The following is a 27927-nucleotide window of genomic DNA, read 5'->3' as shown; positions in this document are numbered from 1 at the left end:
TATTGGAGAATCCATCTGCTGATACCCCCTCCTTTGTATTAGAGAAACAGAGTAAACACAAATATTTATACATATCACTGGAGACCCAGGAAAGCCAGCGGGGTAGCTCCAGCCTGTGTCTCAATGCCTGACAACCAAAACACAAATGGTGAAACTCCCAGTTCTGGGGGCAGGAGAAGACTGAGTCCTCACTCAGCAGGCAGGCGGAGGGAGAATTCTCCCTTCTCCTTTGCGTTCCGTCCAGGCCCAGTGGACTGGGTGGTGTCCACGCACGTGGGAAGAACAATCTGTTTTCGGCAGCCTTGTTCCTCTCTTCCGGAAACATCCAGAAACACCCAGAAACAAAGTTTACATCTGGTTTATATCAGCTCTCTGGGCATCTGGTGGCCCAGCCAGATGGACACATAAAATTAACCCTCCCAGCCTTATTTGCAAAATTTCCACTACTCCCACCTGTATTCCTCTCGAAGCAGAGAATAGGCCTCTATTTACTTCAGTAGTCATTGCTAAATCCTTCCAGAAAAACCTGGCTTAGAAATTTAGCTCTATTATTTTGTTTACTTAACATCCTTCAAACTCTTCTAAACCTGAGTAGTTTCTTTCTAAACTAGGACTAATATTTAGTTGACGTAAGATAAATTCACATGAAACACCTGACACCAGGTGTGACAGATGTACAGCTAGATCACAAGAAATATGTCTTTCCCCTCAGTATTTCATCCTTGTCATACACGCTGTTACAATTATTTTAAGATCTGTTCTGGATCCAACACAGATTTCTTCTTTCCACCCACAGGATCCTTTGCTTTTATTTTGAACCGAGGGTAGTACACTAATGCATTTCCTCATGAGAAGCGGTCTCGCTAATAGTGTCCTGAATGCTAAGTGTAGAATCAGATTACATGGGAAGGATACATTCAAGTCTTCACTGATTAATAATGAGTGGTTGAGCAATTAACCAGTCAAGGTACATTTGCTGGGAAGTGCATGATGGTAATATTTTTATTCAGTGATCAGAGCAGCAATTTCCAAATGTCATCTGGCCATTCACAAGTGGAGGATATATTTCTCCCTGTGGCATATTATCCTGATCCACCCTTCAGTCAATGAGGCTTTAACAAGTTATTTTGAAATCCAAGGGCTCTTGGTATTTTATTGGCTTGCACTTATCCATATTCTAGGCAGTGTTAACAGCATCATACAACAGAAAGCTCCATACAGTACAGCACTGGCATGATGAGTTGAAGAGTAAACATATATATATATAATATATATATATATATTATATATATATGTATATTACATATATATGTATATTACACTTTAACCCCACGCATGCAGGGAATTGAAGTCACATATCATTCAGTGTTACTCTGGGAACAGGCATGTCATAGTTTTGTTTTGTTTTCTTTTGTTTCATATAATCGAAGAATAAATGAGTTGATAATCTTTACCAGAGCTCTTAATACTAAATGCATACAGGACCAGGAAGTTAGAAAGCATGAGGCCAGCAAGCAGGTGTAAGATAATAACAGTAACCAAAAGAAGCTGTTGAGAGGTGGCGAATAGGAAAGTGCATGACCCGTGTGAAGAGGTTCCTCGTATCCAGCGCACGGGAGATCTTGGATGTGTTAAAAAGAAACCAGAAGTCTGAAGTTTTTTATGCTACATTTCTTAGTTCTTTAATGTTGGCAACTAACCTGATTTTTTCATATGTTTGTTTTTTGCAACACTGCACAGAACAAACTATCTTTGCAGGCGGGGCACCAGTTTCAACCTCTGATCTTAAATGCTTCAAAGATCAGATGGTTGTATCTGTTACTGTTTCTCCATAGACAGTGAAAAGAGAAATTACAGAGCGTTTTGTTGTCCTGGGTCAATAAATTTATTCATCTTCAGATGCTTGCATCTGGATATCTCTGAAGACTTCCCAAGAACAGGAACTTCATTCAACTCCTCCCTTTGGAGGATGAAAAGAAAATAACAGGCACACAGGACATGATCAGATTCTTTTTCCTGCTTCTGGGCCTCATGTTTAGGAGAGCGCTCTGCCTGAAACAGCATTCCACCTGTTCTTCCCTCCAGTCCTCAGTTCTCCAGCCACGCAGCCCAATTTCCACAAGCCTTCCCCGTTGTTCCCGCTCTCCAACAGCACCTGGTCAGGGAGGCAGCGTGGGGCAGCAGTTCCGAGCTCAGCTTCTGCACTGCAGCAACGTGGGTTTGTTCTCAGATGAACCACTCAGTAGGTGTGAGGGTGGCCGCATTTTGCAACCTCTCTGAGTCTTGGTTTCATTAGCTGTCAAGTGGGGATGAAAATATCTAAACTATGGAATTACTGTTTTCAATGAGAAGGTTGCACAGTGCTTTTATGGAGTTTCTGGCACATAATAACTGATTAAAGAAAAGTGGAGTGCTTATGCGTATATATGATACATGAAATTTAGTGTGACAAGTAGTATAATGCATGTAATCTGTAATACAGTATATTATCGTACTTACACTAAATATCAATTATACTTATCCCTCAGTACCTATACTTTTTCCTCTCAGTGTGTGTGTGTATATATATATATATATATGAATTATGAATTATATATACAGTATATGTATGGATACACATATAAGCAAGTATATGCATGTATATATACATATATATTGCATATGTAAATGACTTTGTTATTTTCTTTCCTCTATATATCATTTTTGTTGTTTTTCTTACAGGTCAGTACATCCACTAAGGTTTGATGGAAATTTGGGAAGAAGGGGCGTGTTAGAAGGCGCCCCTGAGAGCTGTCTGATCTGGTTAGCAATAAGAACTCCAAACATAGAAAAATAAATCAACAAACCCGATGGTCAGAGACCTCTTCCTCTCCCCCAGTTGCTTACATTATGAAGGATGAAACTGAACTTGCGTTATAAGTTATTTTCTTTAATTTTGCTTTAAAAGTGTATTTTAAATGATTACCTTAGGAAGGAAGCTTGAGGCTCATCACACAGATATTTTATGATCAATTTGGGGTACCTCTGTCCGAAGGTAAGATGGAGTCTAGTGTCACCAAATATGTTTGACTTCAAAATGCAAACGCCCCAAATGTTGGCAGCCATCCGGCCTGAGTTTGGACTTGAGATTCTGAATGGCTCGTTGTCGTTCTGGATCGCTAATGTGCCAAGTTCCTAAATGAAATTTGAAAATCATTTTTTAATTTGGGGCTTTCAGTTTCATCCTGGCGAAGCAGATGTCTCTAGACATCCTCATCATGTCCATCAGCTGGTGGTTTATGGCATTACCCGGCCCGTGTTCCAAGTCATGTCCGTCCACGCCCATACGCCCCCTGAGATGGACGGCAAGCCTGTTTCTCATACGGGGGATGGCGTTTGCTGCTTACCCGTCCCGATCTAAATGTCCGCCTCCTTCCTTATGCATTAGGGACGCCCTTATGGAAGGTGCTGGTCAGTCTCTGCAGGTGCAGCTGGACTGGGGGGAGGGAGCCTCCACAGTTTCTCCTGCTCTGATTCCAGGCCTGCTCACAGCACACCGTCTGCAGCCTACGTCCCTCAGTCACCTGCGCCCCGCCCCGCCTGGCATTTCTGACCGTTCCTGTAGACCGCCAGCACCCGCTTGGCATTTGGGCCTGCACATTTGCACAGAAAAGGAGCCAAGAGGCTGCCTCGCAATTGTGTGGCTGTAATTATCTGCAGCACACAATAACGACTTTGGGCCCTGCTGATTGTGGGCAGTCATTAGCAAGGGCCAAGCTGTGACTGCAGCACTTCCCCCGCCAGTTTCTGGAGAAAACACGGGCCTCTGGGTGAACAGATGAAATTTGGAAAGGAAGGCTCGGAGACGGCCTCCTGCCCTGCCCCTGGCAGGGCTGGGTTTCCACACGCTCTGTGCATGATATAGCTTCGCACAGGGATGAAGGACATGCCTTTGGGGACCAGCCAACTTCCATTCAAGCCCTGGTTCTCTTAGCCCTTCCTTCTTGTGAAGCGTGCTCCCTTTTCTCTCTGGTCCCACGTGTCAGCTCTGATAGCATCATCCAGGAGGCGGCCTCCTGACCTGACCGCGTGTGCCTGGTGCTGAGAGGAACAGGTGGGGTCGGGAAGAGCCAGGGGAGGGAAGCATGGAAGGGGAAACAGAGGAACAGCCAAGGAGATCTCAGGGCGGGGGTACTCCGTTCCGGCTGAACTCACTAAAGCAGAAGAAATGACGATGAAGAAGCAAAAACTTGATCGGTAAACATGCCCACTGTGATGTCCACTGCAATGGCCGCTCTACCCATATGCATGGCAGCGCCAATAAGCAACTGGTCCACATTGGAACCCTAGCCATTCTTTCTTAAGGAACAGAGCTCTTCCTGTCATTCTCTCTGTCATCCCATGTGCCATTCCTAAGAATTCTCTGGAAACTGTCCAAGAGAAATTAATCTTATCTTGAAGCTGAGAGCGCTGAGGTAAGGGCTTAATGTAATTGGAAACCTACGTTATTTGATTCTCCCAGATTTTATCAAAGGGCAGGAACAAACAATTCGACAGAGCAGTTTTTAAAAGGGTTGAAGTAATAAAGCAGGCGGTTCTTCCTGCTTGCATCCACCAAGTCTAGCTTGTCATTCAATAACATAAATGCTAGTAATGTTATGCTTATTAATCTCATCATTGGGTAAATTGGGGTGAGTGTCTATGGCCCTGTGTTAGAATAGAAACAGAATGTTTATAAAAATCAGAAATGTCGAGTGTAGGGAGTGTGGTATTCTAAGCCAGTTAATCTGAGGTCAAACATCAGTGGGTGTGAATGGTCCCTTCTTCTTTAGAGCCCTGGCTACCACCTCCTCCCTTCCCAAACCAGGGACAATTGTCCATGCCTTCTTCGTCACCTCCATATCCACACATATGTATATATGAGCCTATTTTCCTATTTAACTGTGGGCCTCATCTCAATAGTAGATACAGGAATGAATTTCACAGAACATCTTTCAATAGAAGCCACGGCATGTGGTCCAGGGTCCTGGTCAGTGTCCACCCAAAGGGCAGCTGACTCCTTGTGCTTCTAGGTTGTCATTCAATTCCTTTGGCATCTGCTGGAGAAGTCGAATTTCCTTCCCCCATGTTGCGGGAGTGGTGACAGGAGGCAGCCACTCCAGCTGCCACTCATTGCCTTGGACAGTAGGACCCAGGGGATCCTGGGTGGAGTCTGTCACCTGAGGTGGCATCTGAGGGACCAACGACAGGAATATTGGACAGAATATGAGACCCATGAGATACACTGTGATATTTCTAAATTCATTTATTTTTCTTTCTTGTCCTTGTTTGGATTCTTTTTCTTTCTTTTCTCCTCTGCTTATTTGATGTACATTTATTTTATTACTCATCCTTACATTTTAACATATTTAACTCTAATCTTCATCTTATCTTACAAGGATTTCAAGGTGCTTGGCTTCAATTGCCTCTTCATCTTCCCTGAGAATGCTATTATTTTAGTTATACCATCTGATAAAGGCTATTATTATATAATTGCACTTTAATATAATAACCATTATCTATATTTTTAAAACATATTTTTGCTAAACATTGACTCATGTCCTGTTCTTTCACCTTAAGTGTGTTTCTTTATTATTATTAATGTAATATCTGACTCTTGTCTGTTTGTCCAGCCAATGTCTATGAATGGTTCATTCATCAATTTTTGTTTCTCAGAAGAGATCGTCACTTTTCCATCGTTGTTGAATGTTATTTTAAAGAGATCATCAAACGTGGATGAGAAGGCTACCCTTGCAAAGTGGGCTTCGGGGTCAAACTTTCTGGGCTTGACTCCCAGTTGCACTTCATAGCAGCTGTAGCAAATGATTTTTCAAAACTCAATTTTCTAGTAATTTGTTTTGTTTCTGCTGTATATGAAATTGACGCCTGTATATTGATCTCAAACCTGGTCACCTTGCTTAATGTTACTACTGTTTTAATAACTTGTTTATATAAATTTTTGTGTGGTTTCAATATGGATGATTATAACATCTGCAGAAAATAAAGTCACTTCAATAATTTTCCATCTTTTTGCAATAAATACCATGACACCATAATGTCGAATACTTATTCTGAGTGCAAAAATAAAGAAGTCTGTTAATAACAAATGTTAGAGAAGATGTATAGCGGCAGGTTTTCTTATTAACTACTGGCATGAGTGTCAATCACTTACATCGATTCTGAAAAATGGTTGACATTATTTTGAATACATATTTCACATCTTCTAGGGTTGAGTTATTTTCCTCCTATGTTCTCTGAGGAACCTAGCTCCAAGAGGAGCTCACACATTTATTTAGGAGCTATTTATAAGAACAGTCAAGCTGACGTCTTCTCTATGGCCATTTTGGTACAACAACAAAATGAAATAATATAAAGTTTAAGTGAATCAACTACAGATATAAACAAAATGAAGGATTCCTAGCAGTATAATATTGAGTAAAAACATATAATTAGTAGTATAATACTGAATACAAAATAAATTACAAAAATGGCAAACACTTTTCATGAACCAAATAACCAAATAAAGAAAAACAATACAGTTTTAAACATGCAAATAAGTGGAACACAATGGGATTTTTGTTGTTTATTTGTTTGTTTTTTTAAAGCAAGGAAGTGATGAGTACAAGATTTAGGGCCCTGGATGGTTGGCTCAGTGGTAGAGTGTCAGCCCGATGTGTGGCAGTCTAGGGTTTGATTCCAGGCCAGGGCACACAGGAGAGGCGACCATCCGCTTCTCCACCCCTCCCCCTTCTCTTTCTTCTTCTCCTGCAGACATGGCTTGAATAGTTTGAACAAGTTAGCCCTGGGCACTGAGGATGGCTCCATGGATTTGCCTCAGATGCTAAAATCGCTTGGTTGCTGGACAATGGAGCAGGGGCCCCAGAGGGGCAGCGCATCACTCAGTAGGGGGCTTGTCTGGTGGATCCCAGTCAGGGTGCATGCTTGGCTGTCTCTCTGCCACCCCACCTCTCACTTTAGAAAAATTTAGGATAGTGTTGTTTGCATTGGATAGGTTGCAGCAGGAATTCAAAATGGGTGAGGACCATGTAAGTAGATGTAAGTAATAATCAGTGTACTAGTTTTTGTGTCTACGGTGGGTGCATGGTAAAACAGATACGTGAATATGTATCTGAATAAAAGAAGATAATACATGGACCAATAACATTTCTTTTGGGGAAATAACTAGTCTTAGGGTTGCTTGGTTGTATGATAAGTGTATGCTTACCTTCGTAGGAAATTGCTCATCTGTTTTCCAAAGTGGGTGCACCATTTTGTACTTTCACTAGGAATAGATAAAAGTTCCAAATGTTTTACAGCACTTGACATTGTTTTCTTTGTTTTTTTGTTTTGTTTTGTTTTTTTTATTCTAGCCATTCTAGTGGGTATGTAGTGGTATTTTCCATAGTTTTAGTTTGCATGTCCCTAAGGATGTATGATGTCAACCATCTTTTCATTTGCTTGTCATTCATAAGTCTTTATTGGTTCATTGTTTTCATGTTGAGTTTTGAGAGACCTTGTATATTAGGGACACCAGTCTTTCATCTGATACATGTTTGGAAGCTATGCTCTTCTCATCTGTGACTGGTCTTTTTATTCCCTTATCAGTTTCTTAAGAAGAGCGAAGGTGCTTCATTTTATGAAGTCCAATTTATCAAATTGTCCTTTTACAGTTTACACCTTTTCTGTCCTATCTAAAAACAGCTTGCCTAGTCCAGGGTTATGAAGACTTTTCTCCCATGTTTTCTTCTAGAATCTAGGCAGCTCTTCTATAGAGATCTCCAGATCCATTCTGAATTAACGTTTGCACGTGGTATGAGGTAAGAGTCAAGGTTCAGTTTGTCTTTGCAAATGGATATCCAGACATTCTAACACCATTTATTAAATCAATTATCCTCTCTTTGAAGTGTCACGGTGGAAAACCTGTCAATAATTAAGTGGCCATCTGGGTGGGTCTACATCTGGAATCTATTCTGGTCGTTTACCTATCCGTCCATCCTGATGCCAGGGCCATATTGCTGAGGACGTTTTTAAGAGCAGAGAGAACAGGATTTTACATTTTCATTTAAATCTTCACAGTGGACTGAAATGTAGTACTTACACGTTGTAAATTCTTCAAACCACCACTTTTCCAGAACTGATGTGTGTGGGGGGTGTCTTTTGTGTTTCTATAACTCCAAAGGAAGAGGAATAGTTGCTCCTATAAACCTCCTGATATTTCTTACAGGTTTTATGTTGGGACTCCACTGGACAGCGTTGTAAAGGGGAACCAGGAGGAAGCCTAAGGACCTTACAATGGCAGAACAGAACATTGAGACGTGAACTATAAATATTCTTTCATGTCTGCTATCAAGATGAGGCAGCTACTCACACCACCTGCTGACTGTTTCTCTCTCTCTCCAGTACCTCTGTTTGGCCAACATGTGACATACGTGGAGATTGTTCAGCAAACCTTACAAAATGAAATCAAATAAAGGATGACTGACTAACTTACTGCTCTGCTTAGTTCTCAACATATAAATACTACTTTTTCTGATGACACAAGCTAATTAAACCTTGACATGCTCTTCTCCCAAATGGTGGCAGCAATTTAGTGGAATAGAGGTTGTTTTTTTTTTTTTATAAAGCCAAATAGGAAATCATAGGCCATACTTCAGAGTATGCTTAAAAAGCGCTCTTTAAATCAGCTGCTGTTGGACTACTGGAATGTGAAGGAATGTCAAGACTAAAGTGGAAATTAGATAATGGTGTGGGCCAACCCACTCATTTCATAGAAGTTAGCGATAATGAAAAGAATAGCTATTTGAGATACTCCAATCATTTAGATGTGTGAAAATAGTAAGGGCGGCAATAATACCTTGTAATCCTTTAGTGCTTTGTAGTTTAGAGAGGAATTCTGCATTTATTGTCTTGTTGGATCCTAATGACAATAATGTGAAATTGTACTATTATTTCCTATTTCTCTGGCAATAATTATAGCTCACAGTTAGTGGGTGTCTACTGTGTGCAAGACACCTCCATAGTGACTCTACATTAGTCAATTTATTTAACCTTCACAACTCTATCTGTTAAGCACTGTTAATACTCTCATTTTTAAAGATGAAGGAAATCGGACAGAGAAATATTAAATAGCTTGGCACAGTCACCTACAATAGTTAATAACTGGCAGGATGAGGAATCAAACTTCCCCAGTCTGACTTTGGAGCTGATATTATTATTTTTAAAATTAATTTTAGAGACAGAGACAGGAAGAGGGGGGGGGGGAGACAGAAAGAGAGAGAAACTTGATTTATTGTTCCACTTATTAATGCATTCACCATTTGACTCTTATATGTGCCCTGAACAGAGTTTGAACCTGCAACCTTGGTGTATCAAAACAACACTAACCAACTGAGCTACCCGGCCAGGCCCAGCGCCTGTATTATTAAGGACAGAAAGAAAACTACAACCTTACTAGTCTAAGGAGTTAGCTTCATTCTCCTGGCTAGGAAGTGTGGCTTAAGATTTTCAACTGAAGTTGGCCAACTCTAAAAAGACCCATTTCTTCTACCTCTTTTGGGAGAGAATGAGTTCTCTCTTATCACCGTGCCTTTATATGCAAAAATTTTAGCAATTTAAGTAAAAGAATCCATAGTCTAGTCTTTGGTTTCTAAGTTACTATGTTTTTTAAGACATCCGCTAACCCATCTTTGCCATGCTGTGGCACACAGCTGGGATCAGTAGGTGTGTTTGTGAAGCCTGACAGGCATACCACTTAGCTGTAGTGCTCCTCCTGGCTGGACCTTGGCCTTACCCTCGGACAGCAGTGGGGAGCCATTGAAGGGCCGCGTCATGGCAGTTTCATGGGGCATCTCTATTTTACTTCGTCCCCCCACCGTGAACAGGAACCCGTCTTGGCAATAGAGGGGCACTGCCTATTCCTCAGGGCAAAGGGTTTCACACTGTTCTGCACAGAGGAGAGAATTTCGGGAAGGAAACATCTTGATGCTAAAAGCTAGGTAATCCTTTTAGATTATCTACAGCCAGAACGACCACATGAGTCTAAATTTATAGGCAAGTCCAAAGAAAACAAACACACACCCCCACCTTCATCACCATATCTGTCTTGAGAATATTTGTTATCCCTCAGGGACAAAACTTCTGCCTTATGCTTATCTTTGAAAAACCAGATCCTAGGACCATAGCAGTTGTATATATATAAATTCTCAGCTAACATTTGATGATAGGTGGGAAAGAAGATGAAGACATCACAAGGTAGGTCCAATGCATACATTAGGTTATTTGATTCTTACCTCAGTAGTCTGGACTGCATTATCCCCATTTTATAGATGAATAAAACTCAGAGAGATGGCCTTCTCCAAAGTCACACAACTCAGTTTTTGTGGTAGATAGAAACCCCACACACACAAAAGACGGGAGGGGGGTAAGAAGGGAGAAAGAAGTGGTCAAATGAAGAGGGAGTGGGCAGGTTTGTAGACATTTGTTTTTCAGTAAATGAATACAGATAAATATTAATTGCTATGATCTTTATTCTAAATTACTACGAAGACTTGTTAATTCTTTAAACTGTTAGAATAAAGCCAGTGTTTAGTGAAGAAAAAAATAAGTTATTTTTGGCCTCCACCATACTTTTATGTCTCTGATGCTTAACTGGAGAGATGTAGCCCCAGTAATATCTTTCAGCATCATCTATACACACACACACACACACACACACACACACACACACACACACACACGGGAAAATGAACAAACTTATGATCACCTCTCAAGCAAGAACTCCACAATGTCTATAACTGAGTTGGGTTTGCTGGTAAAGCACTAGCTTTGGAGTCACATGGATGAGTCCATTTGCACGCTCCTTGGTTCATTCAATGTTTGTTGTTCAGCACCAGGTGCCAGGCCCGAGAATTACGGGAGTGAAACAAAATATGCACAGTTTCTGCCCTCAAGAAAGCACAGGCAGGAAGTGGGACAATTAAACCTGCAATTGTCATAAAGCCAGTGTATGCTGTGATAATGAATTTTTAAAGAGTGCAGAGACACCCAAGGATATGAGAATGGAAACGAGACCAGAAGGATCAGTGGAAGGGAGCTGAATTTGGACAGAGAAATGGAAAAATTTTAACTCTGGGCTCACAAAGAGGTTTTAATGTCCATTTCTACATCCATAAAATGGGGGTGTCCTTGTTAGGATGAAATGTCCATAAAATGGAGGTCATTGTTGGTATTAAATGAGATAATACAAATGGCTCATCCCTGAGCCGACCCAGAGTGTGTAGTCCCTGGTTGTTTTCACTACTCAGTGCCTCTACCGTAGAGACATGACTCATGCTACCAGCTATGTTCATGCCATGTTACAGCTAAACCCTGAATTATTATTCTAGATAACTCTAAGCTAGGTAAAATTACCAAATTCAAGGACTGAAAAGTCAGACCAAGCAACATTTTGCAGAAGACAGTGGACAATAACAGCTAGGCACCCTTAATAGGCATGTGTGTCCCCAAGACCAAGGACCATGTCCAACACATGTTTGCCAAGTAAACCAATTTATACTCCTTTATCAAGAGTACAGATCTGTTTATAAAGAAGCACTGGTTTTAAACTTTTCATGCTCATTGGTTTTTGTTAGTAAATAGGCAATGTACACAACTATTTCTGACCCATCAGTTGGGGAAAAAATGCAAACTCGAAGTCTTCCCTGAAATATGCAAATTTTAAAATTATTCAGATAAACAAACATAATGATTTCCACAATGAATTAAATTTGCAAAAGTGAGAGTGAATATTGGTAGAAGAAAGTTGAACATTGGAAAGTGCTACCTGGCATTTTCCCCCCAGCAATTTACTTTTCTTCTAATCCATTCTTTGCTTTTTATTGGGTTTGCTTTGCCGAGCTCGCCATTATGATTAAATTTTGATTTAAGGAACCAAATTAGTTACACCATTATGTCAAGTCTGAGGGAGGAGTGAATCTACCATATTGATGTTTATGATTTTCATAGCTGGGATCGATAGTAATGAAAGTTTATCCTTCAAATGTAAAATATGGGTTCATCATATTATACCAAGGGAACGTCTGAAAAGTTTTGCTTCTTGAATGTTACGAAGAATCTAACAATATTGCAGCCTGATATGCCAAATTTTACACACACATAATAAAATAAATGTACACATAAAACTAGTTAATTGAAGATAGAATTCAATGTCATGCAATTCATTTTACTTAAAATACCTACATTTAGTTGGTTTTAGTTTCCAAAAATGCCAGATTATAAAGGATGCACTGTGGAATGACCTTTTGTATCCATATTAAATGGAGATAGTTTATATTTGGACAAGGTGTTTTGTTTTAATTAATTCACAATTTCAAGAACCCATTCACATGCATGGTTTAAATAAACAAATGGTCTTAAAATTTCTCTGCTACCCTGTCAACCCTGGTTCACTTTATATATAAGTGACTTGTCTTTTGCTTTGGAAGAATTAAACAGCCTCCTTTGTCCTCGCTACTCTGAAATTCCTTGATGATATGCTTGGTGTGTGCCCCGCCCCCACCATTCAGTGCTAGATACATACCATGCCGGAGACTTGCATTTTCAGTACTGGATAATTATACTGTATCTTTTGGTTATTGTTGTTAATCCCCCCCTTTTTTCTCTCTGTTCACTATCTCTCACCCTTTTGTCTTTTAAAACTCCCATCCATGGATGTTGTACATCACAGAGTGATGCTCTGATTTTCATGTATTCCTAGTTCTTATCTCTTGTCTTGTTTTCTGGGAGATTTTCTCAATCTTATTTTTCTGACTTTTCTAATGGTGTTTTCATTTCAACTATTGAATTTTTATACTTCAAGCATTTTTTTAAATTATTTGATTTCCCTCCCTAGTATCTTGCTCTTACTGCTTTTTCAGGATATTAATTCGAGCTGGTGTTATATTGCATATGTGTGTATGTGGGGGAAAGGGTAGTCTACTTTGTCCGGATTTGGATAGCATTTTAGTTTCTTTTTGTTTGGTTAGTTTGGTCTTTCATATATTTCATAGATTTTTAAAAAATATCTGGTTGTCCTTTATTTTATAATGAAGAGAGGGTCTGAAGAGCTGACTGGCATCCCTGCGAGTCTGAAAGATGGGTGTGGCTACAGCTGGACTTCACTGTAAAGTGATCAAGGTGATTATCAGTTTCCTGCCCATAGAATTCCTAGAGTCTGACAGCCTTCTTTCTCTGTCTCATCTCTTTCTCTTTGAGTCCACGCTGGCAGCATTTCTGTTAGTGTAACAATCTCAAACACCTTATGGATTTCCTACGTATGTCACCCAGATTCACACCACGTGACAAGAGGGACCTCCACAGATCCTTCCTGATTAAGCACCATTTCTGTTCCTCGTGTTTGTTCCTGGCTTCTGCTGAGATAACTGATTGGACTCATTAGTCACATACCTCTTTTCTTCAACAAAAGGGTACCCAGGCACGCTGTAGGTCATCTCTTCAGAGTATGCTTTTCCGGCAGTGAATTTCCTAATTTTAGCATCCTTGACAACCTGCCTAGGCGGGGAGCCTTCCCAAATCATTAAGTGCTGGTTCCTTTTTAGGTTAACAGTTTCTTCTTCCGTTTATCTCTTTCCTCTCACATTCTGCTATAAGCAGCAAGGAGAACTCAAGCTGCACTCTCAACAATGACAAAGCCACTTCAATATTTTCAAGTATTTGTTGCAGTGGCATCCCTCCTCTCGGCGCCCAAATCACTGCGACTATCCCCACTTACGGTGATCTCTAGATCTGTTTTTTTCTGAGGCTTGTGGGTTTCTCTAGAAAGCCATCAGTTAGTATTCTGCCTTGAAGGAGTGAGGAGAAGAAACTGCATTTCTATCCTATTGGAGGCGGGGCAGACTCTCCCCAAATTCCACTCTTCTCAGGCCTCTGCCTTCCCTCCTCCCCATCCTTCATGCTGCTGACTCTCTGAGCCTCGAGCTTCTCCTGCCCATTTCTACAGAAGGCAAACCCAAGCCTCCCTCAGGGGCCAGTGGGGTGGGAGCGGGGATCTAACTGGCTTTGCAAATACAGACTTCCAGCGATTCCTCTTTGTCAGTCCCCTCACCTCTGCCTTTTGGGGTGTTTTGTGCCTTCAGACTCTCATCCTGTGAGATGTCTGGAGGTGAAATGGGGGACCTTGCTCAGGACCCCCCTTTGGCTCCAAGCTGTAGCTGGCTCTGCTATGCTCCCGCGGTCACTGCTTCTCTACTCACTATGTCCCCAAGATATTCTGAGGTTTTTCTCTCTACCATTTGCCCATCTTCTTTGTCTTTTAGGGTTTTTACTTGTTAAAAAATAAAAATATTACCCTTTTAAGGAGAGTGGAGGGGAAGTAGCAATAGATTTCCATGGTTAATCCTGCCTATAACTGCAATCTGTAATTTTTAAAAGACAATCAGGAATGTATCCTGGGCCTGATAGCATAAGAAAAAATTAAAGAAAAAAGTATAATTTATAAATCATTGTCAAATAAGGTAACGTGTTTATTTAAGTGTGCCATATCTTATTAGCATATCTTACTAGCATGCCCACCAGTGAAGATCCTTATGGACAAGAAGACAAAAGCAATAGAGATTTTTTTTTTCCAGTAATTGAATTGTATATTTTTCTGGGATTACTATAGAGATTAAATCACAGCGAAGCTCCCATATCCAGGATTCAGTGTTCGGCGTGATTAAAAGTAATTACCGTTTACTTTGTTATATTCATGCCTGGGTTACCCAGGAAGTAAACAAAATCAGTGCGCAGGGGCCCAGTGAGGCTGGGCCTCTCACACATGCACGTACACATGGGTTATTTTGGGCCCTTTGGGAAGCAGATAGAATTAGATGTGCATGAGATTGATGGGCAGAAACGCCTGTGACATTTAAAGAAGAGAGTTGAAGAAGGTCTGCCCCCTTTGAAAGCAAAGGGGAAGGAAAGGGTAAGAAGAGATTCGGGTTGTTGTACAGTTCCCCAGTTTCAGCCAAGTCAGTGTGAGTCCTCGCACTAAGCGGCCCGCTGGCAGTTCCAATGGATCTGTATGAGTACTTCTGTTACGCTCAGTCATTAGCTAAACTTGACCTTAATACCGATCCTGTGGTGGATCTGCACGAACTAATTAATACAGAGGCAGCGGGGACAACAGCTGCGATTATTAGCCACCCTTGGTCCCTGTGGCAGGAGATCTGAGGGCACCTTTTCACGATCACCTGACACACTAACTTTTAAATTTCGATATTTGATTCATCATGTGAATATTTACATAATCTTCATAACAAAAAAATCATAGTTTGTCTTTCTTACATTTATTCAAGAAGTGTTTTATTATTTATTATTTTTAATTTATACAAAGATGGGTGAACCTTATAACTCAATCATCCTTTAGGGTCTTAATTAGGTCCTGGATAACAGAGACAAAATCACTGTTTTCTCTCTTTCCTGCTTTGCCTTAACTCACCTGACCATGTTTCTTTGCCAACAGCCATGGGCTGCTCACACACGTCCCCTTAACAAATGCTGGCAATAGCTCTGCGAGATGACGTGCGTAAGATTGGCGTGCTGCTCTTACTGCCGGGGGTGTGTTTCTTTCAGAAATACGAGGGGGAAATGACTACTCTTGATTTTGCAAAAAGAGAAACATTGCAGCTTATTTCAGCTCAGAAACCGAAGAGCATAAATCGTTCTATTACTAAGCGCTTCCCGCCCTGGACCTCTGAGTCTTCCCAAGCCTTCATGGTCTGTTCAATGAGAATAAAGGTGGGGTTCTGCATAATCTCTCTGTCTCTCCCAGCTTGAACGGTCTGGGACTCTGGTGAAGACCTGGCTCCTGGAAGGGTGAGCTGTTCTCTCTGATGTTTGTATTCTCTGCCGCGACCCTGCTTCATTTCCTATACAGTGGCCCCAGCAAGATGAACAGCTGGTCCCCGGCAAAGCAGCCCTCACGCTTAGCCGGTGATGAGCTGCAGGTGTTGGATTTTTTAAACCTCTGCTTCACGCACCACAAGAGAATTTGTTCATCTCCGCATTCTCCCCATTGCTGGACCCCCTTCCCGCAGTGAGACGCTTTATAAGCACGTGTCTGGAAAACTTAGCCAATGGCTCTTGATGGATGAGTCAGACATCACTGTTAGCTTTGAATCCCTGCGAGAAATATTCAGATTGACGGGTTTATTAAGTTGGTCTAATTATGTACTTTTATTATATACTGTACTGGGGGTTGGGAGGGCTGGGCAAAGCACCTCTTTAAAAATGCAGAGACAATCTGTCATTTCTCCTTTGGTGTCGATCACTTTGTACCGTATTTATTATTTATTTGTTTACTTATCTGTCTCCCTAACTAGACTGGGAGTGCCTGGAGGTCAAGAACTGTCCCTTCTATCATGCCGTCCACAGTGCTAAGCACAGTATCTGTCACCTGTTACATAAGAACACTTGGTTATGTGCACTGAGCACTGAGTGAATGAATAAACTTAATAAATAAGTGGTTAAAGACTTTGCTGAATTAGGGTTCTATGCAAGCTCCCAACAGATCCTGTCCTCAGACCTGTTCTTAATAGGAACCCTTTTGTTAGCTTCAATAGCCTTTTAACAAGCGACAAATATGTATCGAGCATTCATTCCGCTCCAGGTCCTGTTCAGAATGTGAAGGGTACAATAAGGAATTTGGAAGATTGGTCCTTGCCTTTCAGAGGCGTAGGTTCTCGCAGGGAGTCAGAAAATAAACCATGGAAAGAATGAATAAGTGTAATTTCAGGTACGGACAAGTGCTATCGGGAAGACTGAAGCAGACTGCGGTTGTCATGAATGCTTTTTACCCGACTCTCCCAGTGCTCGGTCTATGATTCGCTCTGACCAATGAAATGTGAGCAGCAATGACAGGCGTGGCTTCGGGGTGGAAGCGGTGAGAAACCAGCGCCGGGTTTGCCATGCGGTGTCTCCTGCGGCAGTGACTGCTTCCTGGAGGGAGGAAACGGGAAGCAGAGTCCACAGCTGACCTGTGATGGATACATAAGCCAGGTACCTGGCCCCAATTCCAACGTGTGTGTTGGGGGGTGGGGCGTCCTACCCCAAACTGATAGCATATAACTGTTCCGCCCCAGCCTTCCAGGAAACAAGAGTAAAATCCAGCGGACCTTGGAATTGCACACACACACAAATGCACTCTTTGGCTAGTCAGCTGGTTTGGCTGTCAATCACAAGGCACTCTTGGGAGGTAAATGTGTATGTTCTTGTCTCCTTCTCTGTATGTCCCTTTTTAACGCTCACAATGTCCTTTTCCTTCTAAAACACAGATGTGATCATTTGATGACAGACTTTCACTGGTCCCTCTGGACCTCAGATAGACATTTGGACCTCTGAATGTAGAACTCAAGGGGTGACAGCACGTGTCCCCAATTTCAGTGCTTGTGACTTGCCCTGCCCACCTTCTCTCAGATTACTTGGCTATCCCCAAATGTGTCACACAAATTCACGTGTTCGTGGCTGTAATCATTTCCCTCCTCTGCTGGGAACACGTGCCCTCTGCCCTCTGTCTTCCAGAACCGATTTTAGTCACCCCCATCCTTGGCCTCTACTGTGCCCCCTGCTTTTCCTCTGTGAGGGTTCAATTGTCTGTGCCTTCTTGGCAGGGGCCGTGTTTTTCCATGTCTCCATCTGGCATACCTAACCCAGTCCCTGGGGACAAGCTGTTAAAGAATACTGGGGAAGGGGTTTGGTCTTTCTCATTCATGTATCTCTGCCGGTCTCTCTCCCTTGTTTCTGTGTCTCTCGTCTCTGCCACCACTGCCCAGGTGACCAAACCTCTTCTCCTCCCCCTGGCCCCATCGGCTTTGAGCTGCTTGTTCTCTTTATGGTCAGCTAGATTGCCAGTATGACTCAGTGAATTTGTCTTGAAGCTTCTTGTAGGCGAAAATATTTGGCCCACTCACTCGCTAACTCAGGGTCCAGAAGCAGTAAGGATGCCCTTTTTAAGCCTTCCTTGGGAACATCTTTTCTGAAAACAGCTGGAAAATCCAACAGAAGAAAGAACTGAATTTGCGATTCTTCCTTTGGTGGTGGACAGTTGACTTATTCCCACCCACCCCGCCAGCCAGCCAGTGCCACCAGCCACAGCTCATGCAAGACGGGCTTGTTTGAGATACGTCCGCTGAAGTGGTTCATGTCAAGAACTGATTGATGTACTATCCTCATTTTGCAAATACATAGATAAGAGAAAGTAAGGCTGGTGGAAAAACTCTACCCCTTTGAGGGACAGTGGATTTTGGATGATGTAAGCATGCAACGCCAATTAAGAATGCCATCAGCCCTAGCCGGTTGGCTCAGCAGTAGAGCATCAGCCCGGCGTGTGGAAGTCCCGGGTTCAATTCCCAGCCAGGGCACACAGGAGAAGTACCCATCTACTTCTCCACCCTTATCCCTCTCCTTCTTCTCTATCTCTCTCTTCCCCTCCTGCAGCCAAGGCCCCATTGGAGCAAAGTTGGCCCGGGCACTGAGGATGGCTCTATGGCCTCTACCTCAGGCATTAGAATGGTTCCAGTTACAACATAGCAATGCCCCAGATGGGCAGAGCATTGCCCTCTAGTGGGCTTGGCGAGTGGATCCCAGTCAGGTGCATGTGGGAGTCTGTCTCTCTGTCTCCCCACTTCTCACTTCAGAAAAAAAAAAAAGAATGCCATCATTCACTCACCAGTGAAAACCATATTATAAATAGTCTATGTGCCAAGCATTGTCCCAGGTACTGTGGAAACACAAGAACAATTTCCTGCACTTCACGGAGTTCCCAGCTTAGTAAGCAAGCTGGTCGGGGAGACTAAGAATTACAACACAATGATATTACTTCCGCCCTAGCAGCTGTCCAGAGGGGGGGGGCAGATTTTCCATCAGAGTGTATCCGGGACCATCGGTTAGACTCAACACAGATTTTCACAAAGTCACTCTGGACGTCGTCTTCAAGGGAAACTGTCAGGTGTCACAGTCCGACTTCTTAGCCCTCCTGCGAATCCCCGAAATTAAGGGTAAGCCCTCTTGACACTAAGTTATTTTAAGAAATGTATGAGGTTTTGTTTGTTTTTCTTGTTTGTTCACTTACTTTCATTTTTATATTCCACATATGAGTGAAATCATATGATTCTTAACGGTTTCTGACTTATTTCACTGAGCATGATATTCTCGAGGTCCATCCATGTTGTCACAAACGGCGGTGTTTCATCTTTCCTTATGGCAGAGCAGTGTTCCATTGTGTAAGTGTACCACGTCTTCAAACAAACAAAAACTCGTAGACGCAGAGACAACAGTACGTACAGTGGTTGCCAGAGGGAAGGGGGTTGGTAGGGCAATAAAAGGTGGAGGGGGCCAAACATAGGTGACAGAAGATGATTTGACTTAGGATGGCAAACACACTGCAATATACAGATCATGTATCACAGAAATTTAAACCTGAGACCTATATAATCTTATTAGCCAATGCCACCCCAATGAACTTTATAAAAACTAAAGAAATTTAACAAGCAGAAAAAGTACTCTGGAATACCCTATTAAGCCTTAACCATCTAGACTGCTTTGGGTACTCTGGAGACTGGGAATTTGGGGCTGACGTCAGTCTGCACTCTGGTGCTTTCTCCCTTCCTCCACGGGGGCTGTGTCGCTTTGGTGTGCAGCGTCCCAGTGTCCCATGGCTCCTCCGATGCACAGAATCTGCCATTTCCTCTTCCATTAAATTTCATTCAAAATCCCTCCACCCTTCTCTGTCCCTCAGTCCTGGTCTCCCTGCCCTGCAGCCTGGGTTGTCCTTCAGCATGGCCAGAGGGGAGGAAACTTAATTGTCCCTCTGCCCCACCCCCCTTTTCACTTTCCTTTTGCTGGAGAGGTGTTCTGGCACCCCCTGAGTTTCTACGGCCCCCCCAGCCCAGTTGTTCACATATGCCTGTCACTATCTCATCACACTAGTTTGTGACAGGCCACTACATAGATGCTGCTAGTGGTGGACTGATTCCTTGCTGAGGGTGCCTTGCTGAAGATTAACTTGATTAAAATCTATCATTCCATGCCACAAGCCCTGCCTTGATGGATATTTAGTTTTTAAGCATATTGGCTGGGATGCTTTTCAATATGGCGGTCTGGGAAGGCCTTCCATGGAAGTGTGCCATGTGGATAACTGGGGAGAAGCATTTCCAGCAAAGGCATTTTCTCCAAGGGCAGAACGCCCAAGGCTATCAGCTCTGATGTCCAAGGTGCTGAGAACAGTGAGAATTCAATGGGTACGTACAGAATAAAAATGTTAACTCTTGTTATCTGGCCTGATTTCAGGCACATACTAGCATCTTTCTAAGGGCTTATTTAAAAAATACATGATCGATTAGGAAGAAAATGAACATGCCAATCTTTGTTGAGTTTCTAATGGAAGCCACCGTGTGGGGTGTCTTCCGACATCCCTTCTGGATCAGAACTACCGTGGCTCTGGGTAAGTACTCCAGAGCTCTCTCTACCGAGCTCCTGGCTCCACTGCTTAGCAGCTGTGTGATCTTGAGCAAGTTATTGAATCTCTCCGTGACTCAGTTTCCTCAATTGTAAAATAGGGCTGAGAACAATACCTTCTTCCTAGGGCTGTTGTGAGAGTCAAACGAGCTCATCATGTCCGTGCAGCACAATGGTTTCTGACACATGTTATGCCCACTGTACTCTCTGCAATTACCATCTTATAGATGAGAATGTCCGAGACCAGATAGGTTAAAGAAATCTGCCCGTGGCAACCCTGACAATAAATAGGCAAAGGTGTACAAAGTCAGGTCTTTCTGACTACGAAGGCCATGGCCGGGCCATTCCTGAGCACACTGCCCGTGGAGCAGGAATTGAGGCGGGGTGGGGCATCAGCCAGTCCCCTTGGCCTCTCCCTCCAGCCCCCAGGGAGGACCCGGAGTCCACAGGCTCAGAATAACAATTACTCAGCATCATTTTTATGAGCTGGATTTCTCTCTTTTTCCCCCTCCAAGGTTTACTTTTAGTTTTTTGTTTTGTAATTGAATGTATTGGGGTGACATTGGTTATAAAAAACCATACAGGTTTCAAGTGTACAACTCTATAACGCATCATCTGCACACTGTGTGCACCCACCACCCACAGTCAAGTCTCTTTCTGCCTCCATTCATCTCCCCTTTGTCCTCTTGTACCTCCCCCTCCCCCTTCCCATCTGGCAATCACCATACTGTCATCTGTATTCTCTATATCTATCTATCTATCTATCTATCTATCTATCTATCTATCTATCTATCTATCATCTGTCTATCTATCTATCATCTATCTATCTATCTATCTATCTATCTATCTATCTATCTATCTATCTATCTATCTGCCTATCTATCTATCTGCCTATCTATCTGTTTATCTATCTATCTATCTATCTATCTATCTATCTATCTATCATCTGTCTATCTATCTATCTATCATCTGTCTGTCTATCTATCTATCTATCTATCTATCTATCTATCTATCTATCTATCTATCATCTGTCTATCTATCTATCATCTGTCTATCTATCATCTATCTATCTATCTATCATCTATCTATCTATCTATCTATCTATCTATCTATCTGCCTATCTATCTATCTGCCTATCTATCTATCTATCTATCTATCTATCTGTTTATCTATCTATCTATCTATCTATCTATCTATCATCTGTCTATCTATCTATCATCTATCTATCTATCTATCTATCTATCTATCTATCTATCTATCTATCTATCTATCTATCTATGTATCTATCATCTGTCTATCTATCATCTATCTATCTATCTATCATCTATCTATCTATCTATCATCTGTCTATCTACCTATCTATCTATCTATCTGCCTATCTATCTACCTATCATCTATCTATCTATCTATCTATCATCTGTCTATCTACCTATCTATCTATCTATCTGCCTATCTATCTACCTATCATCTATCTATCTATCTATCATCTGTCTATCTATCATCTATCTATCTATCTATCTATCTATCTATCTATCTATCTATCATCTATCTATCTATCTATTATCTGTCTATCTATCTATCTATCTATCTATCTATCTGCCTATCTATCTATCTATCTATCATCTGTCTATCTATCTATCTATCTATCTATCTATCTATCTATCTATCTATCTATCATCTAACTATCTGGTTGTTTGTTTAATTCTATCACCTTTCCACCCAGTCCCCCAGGTCCCGCCCCCTCCCCCTGAGCTGGATTTCTGACTGGCCTTGGTCTTTAATTCTGCAACCCTGCCGCTTCCGCATGGAACCTCATAAAATCGCTACACGCTTCAAGGCAAATGTTGTTGCTGGTCCCTTTTTAATCCCCTTCTCAGTAATGTGTGATTTCTTGTTTCAATTCAAGTCTTCCATTTCCTGCCCCCAAGAGTCCCCCTCCCAGATTTATTTTCTGGCTGTCAAAGGATTTAGCTCTCAGTCTCAGCCGCACACACACCCACACAGGGGCACGCTAGAGTCTTAGCAATAGGTTTTGTACCAAATCCCTTAATTCCGACATACATTATTTAACTCGCTTCCTGATGTCTTTCCCCTTTGTGGTCTCACTGTGCTGTTTCGCCTCTGCAGGTGGTAAACAGACCTTTCTCTCTCCATCTGGAGCTGGCACTGCGGATATGTTTGGCTTGAAAGTTCAGTGAAGGAGAATGCAGAGTCTAGTGTGCTGACCATTACACGGTGGGACTCGATGCAGGAGCATTCAGTGTCTGTCGGTCATTATCTCTCTTGCCCTCCTCCTGCGCCCCCTCCCCCACCCCTTGACTCTCTGATTTGGTCCACGTGCATCAACTTTCCATATCCATGGGTTTGGAACCTGTGCTGTCCCTGAGTTGTAGGCTTCTGGTAATTGTTTGGAAACAACAGACCAAAAGAGAGAGGGGTGTGGGGGGAGAAAGGGAGACCTTGTGAGTACAATCATTTGAGAAGACAACTCATGGGAACATATTTTGCTTGTTCCAAATTGGTCTGGAGTTGGTCGACTCATCAGAAATGCCGAAGGACAAGGGGCCCCGTCAGGATGAATGGGACGTCTGCATGTACCCTGGCCGTGAGGGCGCACGCTTTCTGCCTACTGCCCACTGCAACGTGATTTGTCCGGGAAAACTGTCCTCCACTAGAGCATTAGCAGACGAGATGCTCAGAGATGGGGGAGAACTGGTTAGGAAGGCCTGATTTCTTGAATGAGGAACATATAAGAGGCCTCAGAGATACCCTAAGCTGAGACCCTCGATTCTGTAAGTGAAAGGAGAGCAGGAGTGACGTGGCCAATGTCCCACCAGCTGTTGAGTGGCACAGCTCATGCTAAAACCCAGCTGACACTCAATTCATGGCTCTGTGTTGGTGGACTGAAATGAAAATAAATGACATCTAGAATTTTTATTTGCATGTTTTTCAAGAGTTGGGATCTCAGACATAATTTAAGCAAAAACAACGACTTGAGTAACTGGAGACCCAAAACAGATGTAAGATCCTCTTTCATCTCCCGGTTTCCAGATGGCGCTGCACGGAGCCTCGGGCACCCTGAGGTGGTGGCTGGGAGTCCACCAGCAGCACCGGGACAGGCTGAGGGTACTGCTCCCTTCCTCCCCGAGCCCGGCCAGCGCCCACTGTTAAATCAGAGCAGCTCAATCTGCGGCGTTCTATACTTTCCTTCTCGGATTATATTTTACAAAATGTGCTCAGCAACCACAGAACATTAAGGAGAGCAGATTAGGTTCTACTGGCCCATTTGCAGATGAGTAGAGAAAGGAAGTAATGTTCTCAAAGTCATTAGTTGAGATAAAGGCAAAACATGAACAAGATCACAGGTCTCCCAACGCCCCCATCCAGTGGCTCTTCACTTCATCAGACTGCTGCAGAGCAGTCACCTGATGAGAGCTTAAGAGCAGTAGGATGAGGACTTGAACTGGGGGAGGGAACTCACAGCAGAGTGTACACAGATGTATTGTAGAACTGGGCCCCTGAGGCCTGTACCGTATGTTCACTAGTGTCACCCTAACACATTCAATTGAAAAGAAGAAAAGAAGAGGGGAAGAATGTCGACGCTGCATCGCAGGGCTTGCCCTCTCTGCCCTGGGGCAGGTTGCAAGGTAAATCAAGAATACCAATCAAATGAAAGAAGCCAAGTTGTAACCCACTCCTGCAGGGATAAATGAAAAATTAATGCAAGAATGGAGGGATGGGTTTTCCTCAACCCACCCAAGAGGGGGAGACAAAACGAGTCCTAATGGAGAAAAGAAGTCTTAAATCGAGCCTAGAAGGCATTTGATCACAAAGGACATGGCAATGGGGTGTCTGATGCAATGAAGTGGGTCGAATGCAGGTACCTGGCAGCTGTCAAGAGTCAGAGGATGGCAAGGAAGCTTAAAAAAAATGGCTGCTGAAACCCAGAAGGTGGAATGAAGGGCAGTTGGCTGGCACAAGTCCAAGAGCTGAGTCCCTGAGTGGTCAATTTTTAGCCACTTTCATCAAACCTTTGGGCACATAGCAAACTGTACCCTAGAACCCTTCTAGTCAACCACTGCAGCTGGAGTTCAGTTCACATATTTTTGGGGGTATTAACCCTTAATTTGAACCGTCACTTTCATGTGGACAGCCTGTTAATGTTAACTTTGGTATGACTCAGATTTTTCAATTCTGTCTAGTTCTGTGCAATCAACACCATATTTGCAGGGTTCCTGGGTTATTATTTTTTTTAATTGAACTTCAATAGACCACCACCTAGATCATCCTCAGGGCAAGAACCAAAATAAATCAGGAGAGTATGTGTGGGTCTCTTGGTCAGCTTGAGGTAAGGGGCTTAGGATAACCCCTGTTTTGACTCCTTAAAACAAAAATGAAGACCTTGGCCAAAGTACAATGTTTTTTAATCTGACCCGTGGTCTAGTCAACGAGTACACCATTGCTTCTAGTTTTTGATAGATACATGAATTTACCATAACTGTCCTTTTGCTGTTCCGCTTGTCTATCTGACCCCACCCTTACTTACTTACTATCGCCCTGAAGCAGAAAAGTTCTAGGAAGCTGGTCCACCACCCCAAGGAGAAACCTTTCAGGAAGCCGAAATCATAAAACTGCAGAAGGGAACGTACCAGAATCGCTGACTCAACGCCCACTTGCTCAGAGCTCTCCCCACCTTAATAAATGTCTGCCTCAGAGTCTGTTTCAGTGCACTTCTCCTGGAGGAGTGCCCGGCAGGTCTTTCTCCTCTAATAAAGCCTGCACACCCGGTGTTCGAGTGCCGCCTCGTTCCTACTGCTTTCACTTCTCTTTTTTTTATTTATTTTATTTATTTATTTTTTTTTCATTTTTCTGAAGCTGGAAACAGGGAGAGACAGTCAGACAGACTCCCGCATGCGCCCGACCGGGATCCACCCAGCACGCCCACCAGGGGCGGTGCTCTGCCCATCCTGGGCGTCGCCATGTTGCGACCAGAGCCACTCTAGCGCCTGAGGCAGAGGCCACAGAGCCATCCCCAGCACCCGGGCCATCTTTGCTCCAATGGAGCCTTGGCTGCAGGAGGGGAAGAGAGAGACAGAGAGGAAAGCGCGGCAGAGGGGTGGAGAAGCAAATGGGCGCTTCTCCTGTGTGCCCTGGCCAGGAATCGAACCCGGGTCCTCCACTCGCTAGGCCAACGCTCTACCACTGAGCCAACCGGCCAGGGCTCACTTCTCTTTTTTTTTTAGAATTACACATCTTCACTCTGTGCCATGTGCCCTTGCCGGTGTCATATCTGTTACTAGAGCAGGTACAACCATGGATGTTGGGCTTGACCATGGGGTTTGCTTTGAATGTTAATGAACTCATCATCAATCAAGCCTTAAATGTATTTGTATTAAAGACATTGTGTGAAACACTTTGGACTACTGAGTTTTTTGTTATTTGTGATAAAAACAAGATCTGATTAATCACCGGTTCAGGTAAGTGAAGAATGAAGAGGACCTGAATCCGAACTGCAGCCGAATGTAAGCCCGGCTAATCCTCAATGAATGGGGTCTGCAGAATCCCAGCCAACCGACAGCTCTGGCAGCAAAAACAATCAACGTCTGTAAGCTGCTGAGATTTTACACTTCTTTGTTATACCTCATTATTGCTGATTGATATGGACGGGTACCGTTCAGTCAAAAGTACTGTATTGTGGGAGACAGCACAGTGGTAAGAGCTTAGCTCAGGAGTCTGAATGTTAGCGTTCAAATTCTGACTCTTATGTATGAGTGATATAATATGGAGACAAGTAGTTAACTAGCCTGTAAAAAATGTGTTCATAACTTCCATGTCCGTGCTGGCGGTGCTTTCTCTGTCGTTCGTGGCCACGGGCAGCGTGGTGAAAACCTGAGGCTCCTGACCTGCGTGTTTCCAGCTGAGGCTGAGTCGGCCGTGCCCCGGCTACTTGCCTCAGCATTCCTACTGTAAACAAGTGTCCTTTGGGTGGTCTGTGTAGGGCCACGTCTTTTGCATTTGTCTGCTTCGTGTTGGCGATTTCACCCTGGTACTGCTGAAGGGCTGTAGCAATTGTGTCTGAGTTCAGGAATGCTGAGAGGTGCCTTCCGGAGAGATTGAGTGTGTTAGGTAAGCTTCATTCAAAGCACACGTTGTGATGCTGTGGAGCAGGAGTTCGATGTTAATGAATCAGCCACATACATTAAATCAGGCCTCTCGAAACATAAACACACATAAAACAAGATTAGGTATCGATTAGTTGAGAAAAATGTTATAACCAGAGGCTCCCAGAAACCTAATCCTGTCCTTCCCCCAGAAGCGGCCGTCAAGTTTTCACTAATTCAGTGAATAACAACTGCCCCGAATAATGAGAATCGACTTTCTAGAACGTAACTACCGCGAACAGTAAGAGCCGACTAGACGTCCCTCATGAGGTCCTTGCTCTAGTGCAATACGTTAACGTGAGTTATGTGAGGTGCCTGGGAAGGAGACTTAGACTTAGAGCACAGGAAATGCTCATAGAACTGACAGTATCTTAGTTAACCAGACAGCCCTGTTCCCCCCCTGGACCAGGGGACATCACTGTAACATCATGCCCACACTTTGTGATGCTCATTTTCGTAACTCTTTTGTGGAAATCTACTTTGCCTTCTAGGTTGCGAGTTCCCTGTTGAATACCGAGTAGTCTAGCCCAGTGTCCTCTGTGTCAAAAATGTCACTTAAACATTGGCTAAAATAATAAATTCATTAAAGCTCTATATTCTGGTTTTAAATTTACAACGTGAGAGAATTGATTTTGAGGCTGGCGAATGTCAACCTTGTATTTCAGGATTGACGTAGGTTGATGTTTTATCTTCTGCCGTCGGCAAGACAGACAGGAGAGCATAAATTGGTCAATTTCTACCCCATCTCTGGAAGACAGACTCAAAAGGAAGGAAATACAAATTCTCATGATATTTGAGCGTGTTGAGGAAAAATTATATAGTGAGACATATTTAAATTGAACATTTGAGATGGCCATCTTAACAAAGCCTTTCTGTTTCACTTATACTTTGCATTTTAAACAAAATTGTTTTTCTAAACCTCTAAAATGTTTATTTTAAAGTGTGTAACATATTTTGGATGACCTTTTTTTTGATTAAAGTATTGAATTCTGTTTGGAGTATATCCAATTATCTCAAATCCCATTTGTAGTAACAAAATCTCAAGAAAATAAGAAGAAAAATAGTTAAAAAGACATAGTTTCTATGCCAACCCCCCCCCCCACACACACACACACAAAACTCTTGCATCAACTAGATCTTGACCTCAAGAACCACTGGCTTTTTGCTTCACTGAGAACCAAGAGTCTCATTAAACTAAGCGAGTTGAAGTGATTTAATTAAAGAATACTTTTAAATTGAGTAACAAAGGAGGCTGATA

This window comes from Saccopteryx leptura, chromosome 3 (genome assembly GCF_036850995.1).
Source record: "Saccopteryx leptura isolate mSacLep1 chromosome 3, mSacLep1_pri_phased_curated, whole genome shotgun sequence".
In the NCBI taxonomy this organism is placed as follows: domain Eukaryota; kingdom Metazoa; phylum Chordata; class Mammalia; order Chiroptera; family Emballonuridae; genus Saccopteryx; species Saccopteryx leptura.
Note: the sequence above shows the minus strand (reverse complement) of the source record.